We start from the raw sequence: 12,510 nt of genomic DNA on the forward strand, positions 1-12,510 counted from the left end.
TTTTCTTCTGGCGCAGTCCTCTCCAAAATAAAAGTTCAACTAGCCTCTTAAAGGGCCCATGGCTAGATAGACAGACAGATACTTTATTGACCCCGAAGGAAATGTAGCATCCAGTAGCAGTTACACAATACTGCACAGTAATGCAATACAACAATAAGGGTGGTACAGTATAAAAAAAGTGTAGGCCCAGCAAAAAAAAAAAAAAAAAAAAAAAAGAGAAATAAATAAAATCTATAGATGATAGATGATCAACTATTAACTATAGATACATAATAGCCCTTATTACAAGGAGGCATGAATTAACCATTAACTATAAGTTATACAAAAATCGCTATAAAACATTTCATTCATTTTCCTTGTTGTCCATTTTGTCCAAGTGGGATGATCGTGAATATGTCCAATGTAAAATTATATTAGTGTGGATTAGAAAATGATATATATTTAAAAAAAATGCTTGTTTTGTAGTCAAAATATATGTCAGCAAATCTCTCCAGGATAGTCTCTAACAACATATATGCACAGTATAAATATATATGATTAGCAGCAGAAATTGTCAGTATACAGCACTACTCAGTAGTGTGATGGTATGTGTATTACTAAATATAGTAAGATACAGAGTGTTTGGTTTTCCTGCTCTAAAAAAACATCCAAATGATCTCAGTGGAGGCTTAATGAACTAGATCTACCTGTTCATACAAATCAGGTTTAGCTGAAAAAAACTCAATGTGTAGCTCAGAAAGCTTCAGTGTTGATTCAGAGCCACTACACAGATGAGCTCTCACTGATGTGTCAGTAGGTGGCGCCAGCATCCACTGTTTGATTCGAACCCACTGGGCCTCCCTCGTGGGGGTTTATATACTTATGATTCGCTGCATTAGAAACACCTTATCTTGTAGAAATACTTAATCCTGTACTTAATACTCACAGACCACTTTATTAGAAACTCCTACCTTGTGCTTTCACTCACTGGCCACTTTATTTGAAACCCCCACCTTGTGCTTTCACTCACTGGCCACTTTATTAGAAACCCCTACCTTGTGCTTTCACTCACTGGCCACTTTATTAGAAACCCCTACCTTGTGCTTTCACTCACTGGCCACTTTATTAGAAACCTCTACCTTGGGCTTTCACTCACTGGCCACTTTATTAGAAACCCCTACCTTGTGCTTTCACTCACTGGCCACTTTATTAGAAACCTCTACCTTGGGCTTTCACTCACTGGCCACTTTATTAGAAACCTCTACCTTGGGCTTTCACTCACTGGCCACTTTATTAGAAACCTCTACCTTGGGCTTTCACTCACTGGCCACTTTATTAGAAACCCCTACCTTGTGCTTTCACTCACTGGCCACTTTATTAGAAACCTCTACCTTGGGCTTTCACTCACTGGCCACTTTATTAGAAACCTCTACCTTGGGCTTTCACTAACTGGCCACTTTATTAGAAACATCTACCTTGGGCTTTCACTCGCTGGCCACTTTATTAGAAACCTCTACCTTGGGCTTTCACTAACTGGCCACTTTATCAGAAACCCCTACCTTGGGCTTTCACTCACTGGCCACTTTATTGGAAACCTCTACCTTGTGCTTTCATTCACTGGCCACTTTATTGGAAACACCTACCTTGTAATTTAACTTACTGACCACTTTATTAGAGCTCATAGCTCCACATTACAGGCGTTCAGTTACAAAATGTAGCTTATGTTGCTGTGCAGAGTATCAGCCTCCTCTACTCCATTCATTACTGTTCAGTCTCCGACCACAGGACTGCTGTTGTCCAGAAATTGTTGGAAAGGTGGATCATTTTCAGCACAGCAGTGATGCTGACATGATAATGTTAATGATAGAGTGTGTGTGTGTGGTGCTGGTATGAATCACTGTGGTGTTGCTGGGTGTGATGGTGTGACCAAGGGCAAGGCAACAAGGAAAAACACTTCCTTTGAACCACCAGCCACTGACCCACGTTAATGGTATGGCTCCTGGTGAATAGACAAAGAAGACATAGGAACAATTAAGGCGAGGTTAATAAAAGTGTTAAACTGTCCCACTCTATGGTCTGACTCTTTACTAGTAAGCACTCCTCGTATTGAACAGTATAGGTTTAAAGGTATTATGCTATAGTCCATTGAACAAGGATTTTAACCATTTATGAGCTTGTCAGATTGTAAGGATGGAGCATTTATCAGCTAAATTAATAAATACAGCAATGATTTCAGGGCAGTCTTACTTCTACTATCACAGAAAAACAAGAATTTAGCATTTTAATGCAACTCTGAATGTGAATGGAAGGCTATTATATTTGACTTTACTCTCCTGACATTCATGGAAGGTTACTTTACTGTTCCATGCATGCAGCAGTCTAACAGCACAGTGGTTTTAGGGACTTAGTTTATTATTCAGATGTGAATAGGTGTATATGTTGACTATTTTACTACTGTTTTGAACAGAACTCAGCCAGTCATATTTTGGAAATGGAACTATATCATATTTTAATAAGAGAACACATTTAATACATAATCTTTTTTCGTTTAATTTAATAAATGTAAAATCCTGTAATTATTACTCTACCATGCATCCACATACTTCTGTCACCTCCAGTGTCAGTTCTGTATCTCAGCTTGTCCAGAAATGCATGTCCTTTAGGTTTGTATTAACGCTTAAATTACCATCAGCAGCCAGAGCCTGAAAGAACACAATTGGCCTTGTTCTCTCTGGGTGGGTCTCTGACTCTCCTCACATCACGTCAGTGTGATGCTGACTGGTGCAGGTGCCTGCTAGCCGATGTTTCAGAGCCGGGTACCCAGTGCTTTTTTCTGAGCGCATTGGTTGCCTGGTGATGGTGCACTGGCAGCAGCGCAGAAAGAGGTGGTGGCTGGTTGTTCATGTGCCAGAAGAGGCATGTATCAGCCCTCACTGTCCCAGTGTCGGGAGCATTCTATGTTATAGGGGAGAGTACTATGAGTGGGTTGGATGATTGGCTATATAAGAATGGAGAGGAAAATGACACTTCTTGAATGTAAGGGAGCTAGGGAGCAGGAATGACCAATTCTTGCATAATGCTGCATTAAACCATCTATAATGGACATTGTAAGTGATATCACATTGAACACATGCATACACTTGCATACATACCTGAAAGTGTGATGCTGTGGGTGACACTGGTTGATACACATTGATATTTTAAGACAGGAAGACTTAAATAGCATACAGGAATCAACCATGACTAACATTTGGATGAAGGTTAAGAAGCAGTGGTGAAGTGTGAACAGTTCGGACATCCCCGTAAGTGCCAGTGACTCTTCAGTTAGCCTATTTATAGGCTTAACAAGAATTCACCCTAGTGAAAGATACGTTACTCATTAAATAATGCTTCTGCAGGCAGCATTCGTTATAGAAGACAAATGCATATAGGAATCCCATTCTTAATTCTTCAAACAGCTTGAACCATACAGGCCTCATCTAGCGGGTAATTTATTGAGGATAGAAACTGATCATTTCTGAAAGTGAAAAGGTCATGATTACGTAATCATGCTGTCGTGAAATGAAAATGTTCACATCCTGAAGTCAAAGAATACTGATGAAGTAAAGATAGAGATGACGTTAAAAAAAAGTGGAAACTCTCTCATTACTGTCCTATCTGGAGGTTTACACACTCTAGCAAAGCAGATCAGGGACTCTCAGCAGTATCTCAGCATGATGTTGACAATAAAACCTTTAATAATAAAAAAATGCAATTATTTTAATTTTCAGCACGCTAGACAGATTGAAGGAGCCCATGGCTGCTGATTGTTGGGGCAAGGTCAGAGTATTTATATAGCTTTGAAATAATTTATATAGCTTTTGGAATTGGTCTATCCTAACACTGACTGTAAGCACGCCATAGCTGTATTAAGAATCGGAGACCTTGGTAAACATTATCTAAGAGATCTCTGGGGGTCCGCATAAATTTAGCATGGTCCTTCCTTCCTTTTTGCATTCTAAAATTTTCTACTTACTTCAGTAACAGATATTTTGACCAAATGGGGCCCATGCTTTTGCCTGTCATCACATATGTGCCTCTTGTTCTAGCTTGTTTGCACAGCTCTGCATATTGCCACAAGAACTGAACTCCTGTGCAACAAATAATACTCAAAACATGAAACTAGAGCAGCTGCTGTCCTCAGTCCCCTCCACGCCTGTCCTAAAAAAAACCCACATAATAAAATGTGCACACTTTTACATTTCATCCTACCTCTTGTGTGCTTGTGTGGTTTTCTCACCTCTCCCACGTTGTTCAGCAATTATGCTCTCCACGCACTCCACGCTGGGAGAGGTGCTGTGGGGGATGATATATACAGAGTGGGAGCAGTTATCATGAATAGTTTGCCTTCTCTATATTTGAGGTTCTTATATGCAGCTTTTTAAATGTGAAGATTCCCTTAGGCCTGCATAATTGACTGTGGTTTAGTGTTTTCCTGTTTTAGCACAGTATAAGTGTTACTACAAGTACTTAACAAGACCACTGTTCTTTAAGTTCTGTCTGCAGTGTGGTGGCCCTTCTGGGCCTGCACTGTCAGATACAAAGCAGGAGAGATGCTGTTTTAAAGTGTTTAAAAGAGATTAGGATTGATTTAATTCTTCTGAATTCTAAATCATTGGTCATTTTTACTAAAACTATCGACATACAGACTTCATTGACATCAGATGCATGTACTCTGAATGAGTCATTTTAAAAAAGCAATGCTTTATCATTTATGAGCAGTTTATGTCAGCATTTGCAAGTATAGCAAAAGCATAAGATGTCATGGTATTAACAGAAGAGCCAACAAGTATCAATCATGTAATAGTGCTTACCTTAGGTCTCTGCTGTGTGTATTCAATTCCTTTGGTATGACACTTAATAACAGTGGTATAACTGGAACAAATGTCTGTTATGTCCATTTCCATTTACATATTAAAATAACCTATATTTTTTGTAAATACTGGCATGAGATGTTATGAGATGTAATGAGATGTGATGAGATAAATATTCAAGGTTTGCTTTATAAATATTCAGTGTTTATGCATGTATTAACTTCCAAATAAAAAGTTACCAAATAGTAACTTTAATAAAACCATTTATTTTGAATGTGACATTGGGTCTGTTTTTCAGATTCAACTAACAGTAATTGTAATCCATAAGTAAGTATAAGTATGGATTGCAATTATTGTTAGTGGAATCTGAAAAAACAGACTAAATGTAACAAGCAAAATAACCTGGAAGATGTTTTAAAAGAGGAATGATCCTTACCTATTTACCTATACTACAGGCTTGACTTAATTTAATGCTTTTTAAAACATCCTCCTGGTCTATTTTATAATCCAGAGCTTCTGATAAGCATCACAGATCAGTTCATCAAATAATAATAAATACATCTCTCAAAACTATTAATAAGCTATTGTATTGAAAATCAGATATCATTATCATACTATATATAGCACTAAAGATGGGACTCAATGAGACTTGGGCCACATGTTGACTGTTTTAGGACTTGATTTGGACTTGAAGTGGCAAAAACATGGGTGAGCACTCTCCTGCAGTTTACAGTGGCATCAGGTTTGATGTGGCCTTCATTACAACACTCGCCAAAGAAAAGAACAAAGTGCTACATGCAGTGAATTAGGTATTTAAAATAGAGACAAAGCAACTTGCCTATCATGTAGTTTGGATAGCAAATGTGCTTACTAGATAGCTCAACAGCTAACACATCTGTTGCAGTAAGTCACACACCACATTACTTACTAAAATGTCACTGACTATTACACTAGCTAGCTAGCTGGCATACATGCTGTACAAAGAAACAGTGACTGAAATGGACAGATAGGCAGTGACCGAAATTGATCTGTATCGCATTAGTATTGCGCTATATGGGAAGGAACTATTCGGACACTCATCATTAATATACGCCAGCATCGGTCGCATAAACAGATACGTGAATGACTGAACTGAATTCTAAATTAAAGAGAGTTAAATCAGATTCTCCTTCCACTTTACGATTCAGAAAAATGGTCGACATATTTAACAGTGTGTGAAATATATGAGTGTGTAAACAGGGATACATTTCAGTCACAGCCAGACTCTCTGAACTGAACACTGTTGTTGTCTGAGCGATGTGTTAGAGAGTACAGAAAACTCTCACTACACACAAACAGGAAAATGAAACTAAACACAGTAAACTTAAATTGATCACTTTCATCTTCAACATCTTTAAAGCTAATTGAATTGAACTTAGAAAGAGAGAGAGAGAGAGAGAGAGAGAGAGAGAGAGGAAGCACTGTGGAGGAGCTGTGTTGGCCCTAGGAAAACCCTAGGCCTTGAGGCTGTTATTCACTGCAGAGGTCAGCATATAAGTTTCAGTAAAGTTTTTTAAAGGGCTGAAATATTTAGGACCATTTTATGCTGTGAACTAGATAAAATAAAGAAAAATAGAGTTGTATTATAAGCAAATCAGTCCTGGTGCATGTCGCCAACTGTAATAAGTTTCATGCAGGCCAAACACTTGCAGGGATGGAACAAAGCAAGACCACGTCCATGTCCATACTACGTCCATGTGTTTTTAGCCTGCAGTTTCTACAATGTGGAATATTATAAAGAAATAGCAGTTCGGGGGAGCTGTGGAGGGAGTATAAACAAGAAAAGCTAACACAGGGATACAGCAATCTAAGGGGCAAAACCGTAAACAAAACAAAATGTGACAAACCAAACAGGACTGGGAAAAATAACGAAACAAGGGCTGGGAGGATATTGAGCTTCGAAACCGAGGTGACATACATAAACAGAAAGGGGAGAGAAAACTGAAAATCACTGAGCAACGCTCAGGAGGGGGCAAGGTGAGAAGGTAAACACAAAACCACTAGCAGTGCTTGGACGCAAAACGAGACAAAAGGGCAAAACCAAGGGGTCAAACACCATAGGAGCCAAGGTAACAGAGACAGACTAGGAGGAAACCAGGAACAAGGCATAAGAGAGCAAAGCAAACCTGGTGGTTACTCTTGAGCAGGTCATGGAGCACACTGACAAACGTGGCTTGAACAGAACTAATTCACAGTACCTGAATTCCAGTCTGTGGAGTGGGCTTAAAATCGTGAATCGTGAGCAGAAGAGGGCAAGTCCTTATTTGGACCTGGAGGTGGAGTCCTGGGATTGCCCCGGGGAGAGCGTGGTAACGATGGCCTGACAATAAGGAACTGTCATGCATCCATAAATTTCCTGACTCTGGTCAGAAAACCTTGTGCTAAACATTCATCAAACATGGACATCTCTAAGCAATTGTCCAAAGGTTTTTTTAGCCTGCAGTTTCTACAATGTGGAATGATATAAAGAAATAGCAGTTCAGGGGAGCTGTGGAGGTCAAATGTGGAGGTGGAGCTAAATAACCAACAAAAACTCAGAATCTCCATAGAACCTGCACGGCAGTCAAGAGAGTGGTGTCCTGTCTCACTGTGCGGTTTCATGATCTTTATAAAAGAGTCCTTAACTTTGACCTCATTCAAACTCAATGTTTGAAGTCTGCTCCACAATATCTAGAGGAGTCAGATCAGTTGTGGAAACGAGTGCTGTAGACCGATGAGGTTAAAATAGGACTCAGCGAAAAAAATGAAGGCAGAGAAAAATGAAACTATGCTTGTGAAAATGACACCTTGCCAGCTTTGAAGCATGGGGGTGGATCTATCATGCTATGTGGTTATGTTGCTGCTTGTGGCATTGGCAATACTACACAAATGGAGGAAAGAATGGCTTCCAAGATATTACAAAATACCAAGGGATACCTGCAGTGGCACAAATGAAAGCTTTAGGAATGGCCCTCACAGTCCCCTGACCTAAACTTGGGAATGGACCTTAAACAAGCTGTACATGCAGGAAAAACAAAGGACATCTCAGAGCTCAATATCTTCTGTAAACAGTGGGGGAAATTCTACAAAAAGAGTTGTAAAGCTGTAAAGTAATGAGTCCTGACACTGAAAGGTGCTCAACCATTTGCACAGGCCACACTGATTTTGTTTTTGTTTGATTAGCTCCAGAGACTGTGTTTCTAACTTCCTATTAAAAAAAAGTAAACATGTGGTACCCAATTTGCATGCAACTGTATATGCATATTAATGTAATGAATTGTAATGCATGGATGAATTGTAATTGCTATGCAATTATATGTATGATACATTTTTTATTTGTATGATAATACAAACTGTATATGTATTATGATGATTATTATTATTATTATTCCTCTGTTTTCATACATATAAAACAAGTGGATCCCTTAAATCATTACATACACAGTGGCTTCTACCGTGTGTTCTGGTAATGACGTGCTAATGGCATGTGCACACAAGGCAAAACAGACCAGTACACTTTTCTGTGATCTTCTATTCATTAGAAATTGTGTTATTGCATTTGCTCTTAAATCTGGTGATGCATTTTATTAATGTGACTCAGTGTCACTGTTTGGCCATAACACCAAGTACACAGACTTAGAGGTCTATACTGTGGCCTGAAAAGCTCTCACTAATGCCCACAAAAGCTCCATGCATTTTGTTACAGAGTTGCACAGCTTTGCTAAATGTGTTCCATAAGAAGGAACCAAATGGCACTTTTCTGAAACTGTCCATTGTGCTATATTGGGGCCATGCACTTCTTTCATTAAATGGCAAAAAGCTGAAGCTGGACAGAAGAACCTCAGACAGTGCAGCATAGCGACGTTTGTTGCTATAATTTCTCACAGGTTCTCAATGTTTTGCGTCAGTGCCGCCTGTCCAACATCATTAATGATGAATAAAGGGGAAAGTATCCAGCCGTGCATTACAGCACTTGTTGCTGTTCATTACTGAATAATCAACAGTTTACAGAGGGAAGGGCTGTCCTGTTACGTAACACACAGGCCTCTGCGCAGAGTTATATAACTGAACGCCATCAGCTGCTGGTTCCATAGACCTAGAATCTTTGCACTGTGTGACAATGACAACTTTCTCTAGATGCAGCTGGTCAGCCAAGACATGTTTGATAACTGATGTGTGCTGCAGATCTGAATGGTGGGGTAGCTATTTGAGCAACTGTTATTTAAATGTTGAAATAAGAGCATTACATGCATTCTGTATTCACATTTTAAAACATTTTAAACGTTTTGCTGTGTATTTACATACATACGATTAGTGACAGTCGAAATCCAGTGTTTAGCAATGCAACAGTTAGCAATGTTAGTTCAGCATCTACCATTGCAAACTAAAGAAGCACACGTCTTGGCAGGTGGAGTGATACATCATGTCCATATGATTCTGCTCCTTAAGGTTTCAAGTGCCTACCTTAAGGAAAAACATTAGAGGGAAGGTGATTTTCATTTAAAAAGAAACATGAAGTAAGAAGCACAAATGCAAAGGAGGCATGTTCCTTAATTAAAGGTACTGAAGATGCTATTTTGAGGGTACCACCCAGTGACAGTTTGGACCCTTTTTCTGAGAGTGTACACCATCCACTGAAAGGTTCTTTAGGTCGTGAGTGCATTCATTTTAAGAGAGCAAGCAATAAATTAAATATACAGCAAAACCTCAAAGAACTCCAGATCTCTAAAGGATATTGCAGAGGACCCAGCAGTTTTCTACATGCTCTGCCCACCCACGCTCTCTCCCTCTCTCTGCCACTCTCTCTCTCTAATTCTGAGGTGCTATTTTTCACAGGAACGATGCGGCCAGAGCTGCAACATATACTACTCTCACTAAAGCATCTACAAGGCCAATCAGATAACAGCACAGCAGCAATAATGAGCTCTTCCTCTCTGTTGAGAAGAATACACAGTCATATGCAAAAGTTTGCCCCCCCCAAGCAAATGACATGTACTGATGATGTTATAAGTATAAATAAATCACACATGCTCTAGATAGGGAACACACTTCTGCAGAATATAACAGACAATTACAGTTAATATGCAAAAATTCATCAAATATTTAAGCACAAGCCACAATTGTGTCTTATTTTTTCAGTATGTTAAATATATTTTCCATGCACAGGACGTTGCTAGCAATTAAACATACTGTACATATAAAACATGACAATTAATTTTTCATAAGTATCTTTTTGTGTCTTTAATATATGAGGACTACAATGAAAATTAGCCACAGCAACCTAAATATCAGGTGAAGGATCTTGTCATTTTCATGCAGTTCAATGTGTAAGGATAGGTTAACATAGGAAGGAAGGTACCTGATTATAGTACAGAGGAAGGGAATGGGCTGGGCTATGTGTAAACCCAGTTGTTTTCTTCCTGTATTATGTTACTTTGTTTCAAGTTCAAGTTTCAGGTTCATTTGTCATTTGCACAACATATCAGGACATTTATGCATTGAAATGCTTGTGGTGAGGCTCAGGTTGATACTCTACAGGAGGACAAAACTATATACATACTAAACATATTAAAATAAAATTATATTTAATAAATACAAAATACACACAAAATATACACAAAATACAGAATATACAAAGACAGGAGGGATCTGTAGAAATTCTCTGATATGTACATTTATGAGACAGGTATAGTCTGAGAGAGAGTGGAGCTAAATATAAATATGTATGTTTATGTCTATTCCTGTTGTATAAAGTGACTTAGTGATGTTGTCCATAGCAGTGATATATAGAGTATTGATAATAAAGTGTCTGAGTGCAGTGGTGTTGGTGAAAGGTTCACAGCTTGTTCAGAAACCTGATGGCTTGTGGGTAGAAACTGTTCATTAGCTGGTTTGTTCTGGTCTGGATGCTGCGGTACCTCCTGCCTGATGGCAGTAAGGTGAACAGGCCGTGTGCTGGGAGGCTACAGTCCAACCGGATCTTCTGGATATTTGATTTGATTTTGTGCTTAGTAATAAAAAATACTGTGTTTTTAGCCTTATGATTTAGTACAAACAAGAGTTACAGTGCAAACTAGCTGACACATTTTAAACCATTTAAAAACAATATTTGTGCTGCAGTGCTTTCATGAAATCTGTCTTTCTTGCCTTTATTTAAATTCAGATTTAGATGTTCTGATGCTCTTTGAAAAGTGTCTCTGTCACTAAAACATATGCATGAATCATAATGGCAAAGTAATAAACTCTAATTGTTCTGAGATTTTTTTGCTCAGGAATGCTTAGAAACAAACAATTGCTGCATTGATTACAAATAAAGTCAGAACTGTAGACATACACAATGTAATTGAACTAACAAAACAAAAAGCAGATCATGTTCATGTCTTTTACTGAGCACATTAAGTAAGCATCCACAGTGCAGGCTAGAAAAAGTAAGTCCACCTTTGAGTATTTAAGAACATGTAGATCCTCCTTTAGCAGCAATCACCTCCACCAAATTTTTCCTGTAGCTGCAAATAAGATTTGCTCAACATTGAGGAGGACTATTTTGATTCTGGACTATTTTTCCCTGCAGATGTGTTTCAGTTCATCAGGTCATGCCACAGCATCTGAACAGGGGTTAAGGTCAGGACTCTGACTTGGCCTTTCTAAAACACAAACCTTCTGCTCAGCCATTGTTTAGTTGATTTCCTTGTGTGCTCTGGGTCATTGTCTTGTTCCCATGATGATTACAAGGCATCCAGCGCAACAGCCCCAAATCAAAATGCTCCCTCCACTATGCCTCACAGTTGCTTTGTGCTTTTGGGCTAAAAAGTGACTCTTTTGTTTCATCTGTCCATTTTTCCAGAAGCATTGTGGAACATTTTTGGATAGCAGTGGCTTCCTTCATCATGTCCTTAAATGAATATTATCTTGTTCAGTGTTTTTCTATAGTCAACACTTAAACATTGGTTTTTCTCACGTCCAGAGAGAGTAGCCAGAGTTCTGAATTTACTCTATTCTGTATACAATTTCTACAATTTGCACCCAGGTGTTGAGCACTACTTTTGCAGTCTTTCCAGCTGGAATCATTCTTGAGTGCAACAAAAGTCATAAACATGGAGGTGCACTTACTTTTTCTAGCCTGCACTGTGGAACTATGCAACTGCTTGTTTATGTGTTTATTAGTTCAGTTAGATTATGTTTGTCCGTAATTGTGCCTTCGATAATGACCATACCACATTTTATTAGTCATCAATGCAGAAATCCAGGTAAATCCAAAGGGTTCTCTTACTTTGTCTTGCAACTCTACCAAGCATATTCAGACATGGTAGTTAATGTGATCATTTGTGTAATGGCTGCCGTGCTGCATTATGTTCATTTGAATATTCAACTAATGCTCCTCGTGAAAGAAGCTGCACTACTCTCATTTTGCACTCTGTCACTGGTGCTGTTCTAAACTAAGCAAGAGGAAATGGTGGCACAGAGGCAGCAGACCGAATTCAGTGAAAAACCAAATCTGTCCTCATGATCACAGCAGACTTCCTCTCTCTGCAGCAGAACACGCTGTTCTCAATGAAGCTTTGTCAGCTCTGTTACGCAACACTCTAAGAGACAGAGAGGACAGGCGAGTGCTTTAGTCACATCTTCAATTCATTAATTATTATTTATTATTCTACAAGCT

Source organism: Salminus brasiliensis, chromosome 1 (assembly GCF_030463535.1).
Source record: "Salminus brasiliensis chromosome 1, fSalBra1.hap2, whole genome shotgun sequence".
Taxonomy (NCBI): domain Eukaryota; kingdom Metazoa; phylum Chordata; class Actinopteri; order Characiformes; family Bryconidae; genus Salminus; species Salminus brasiliensis.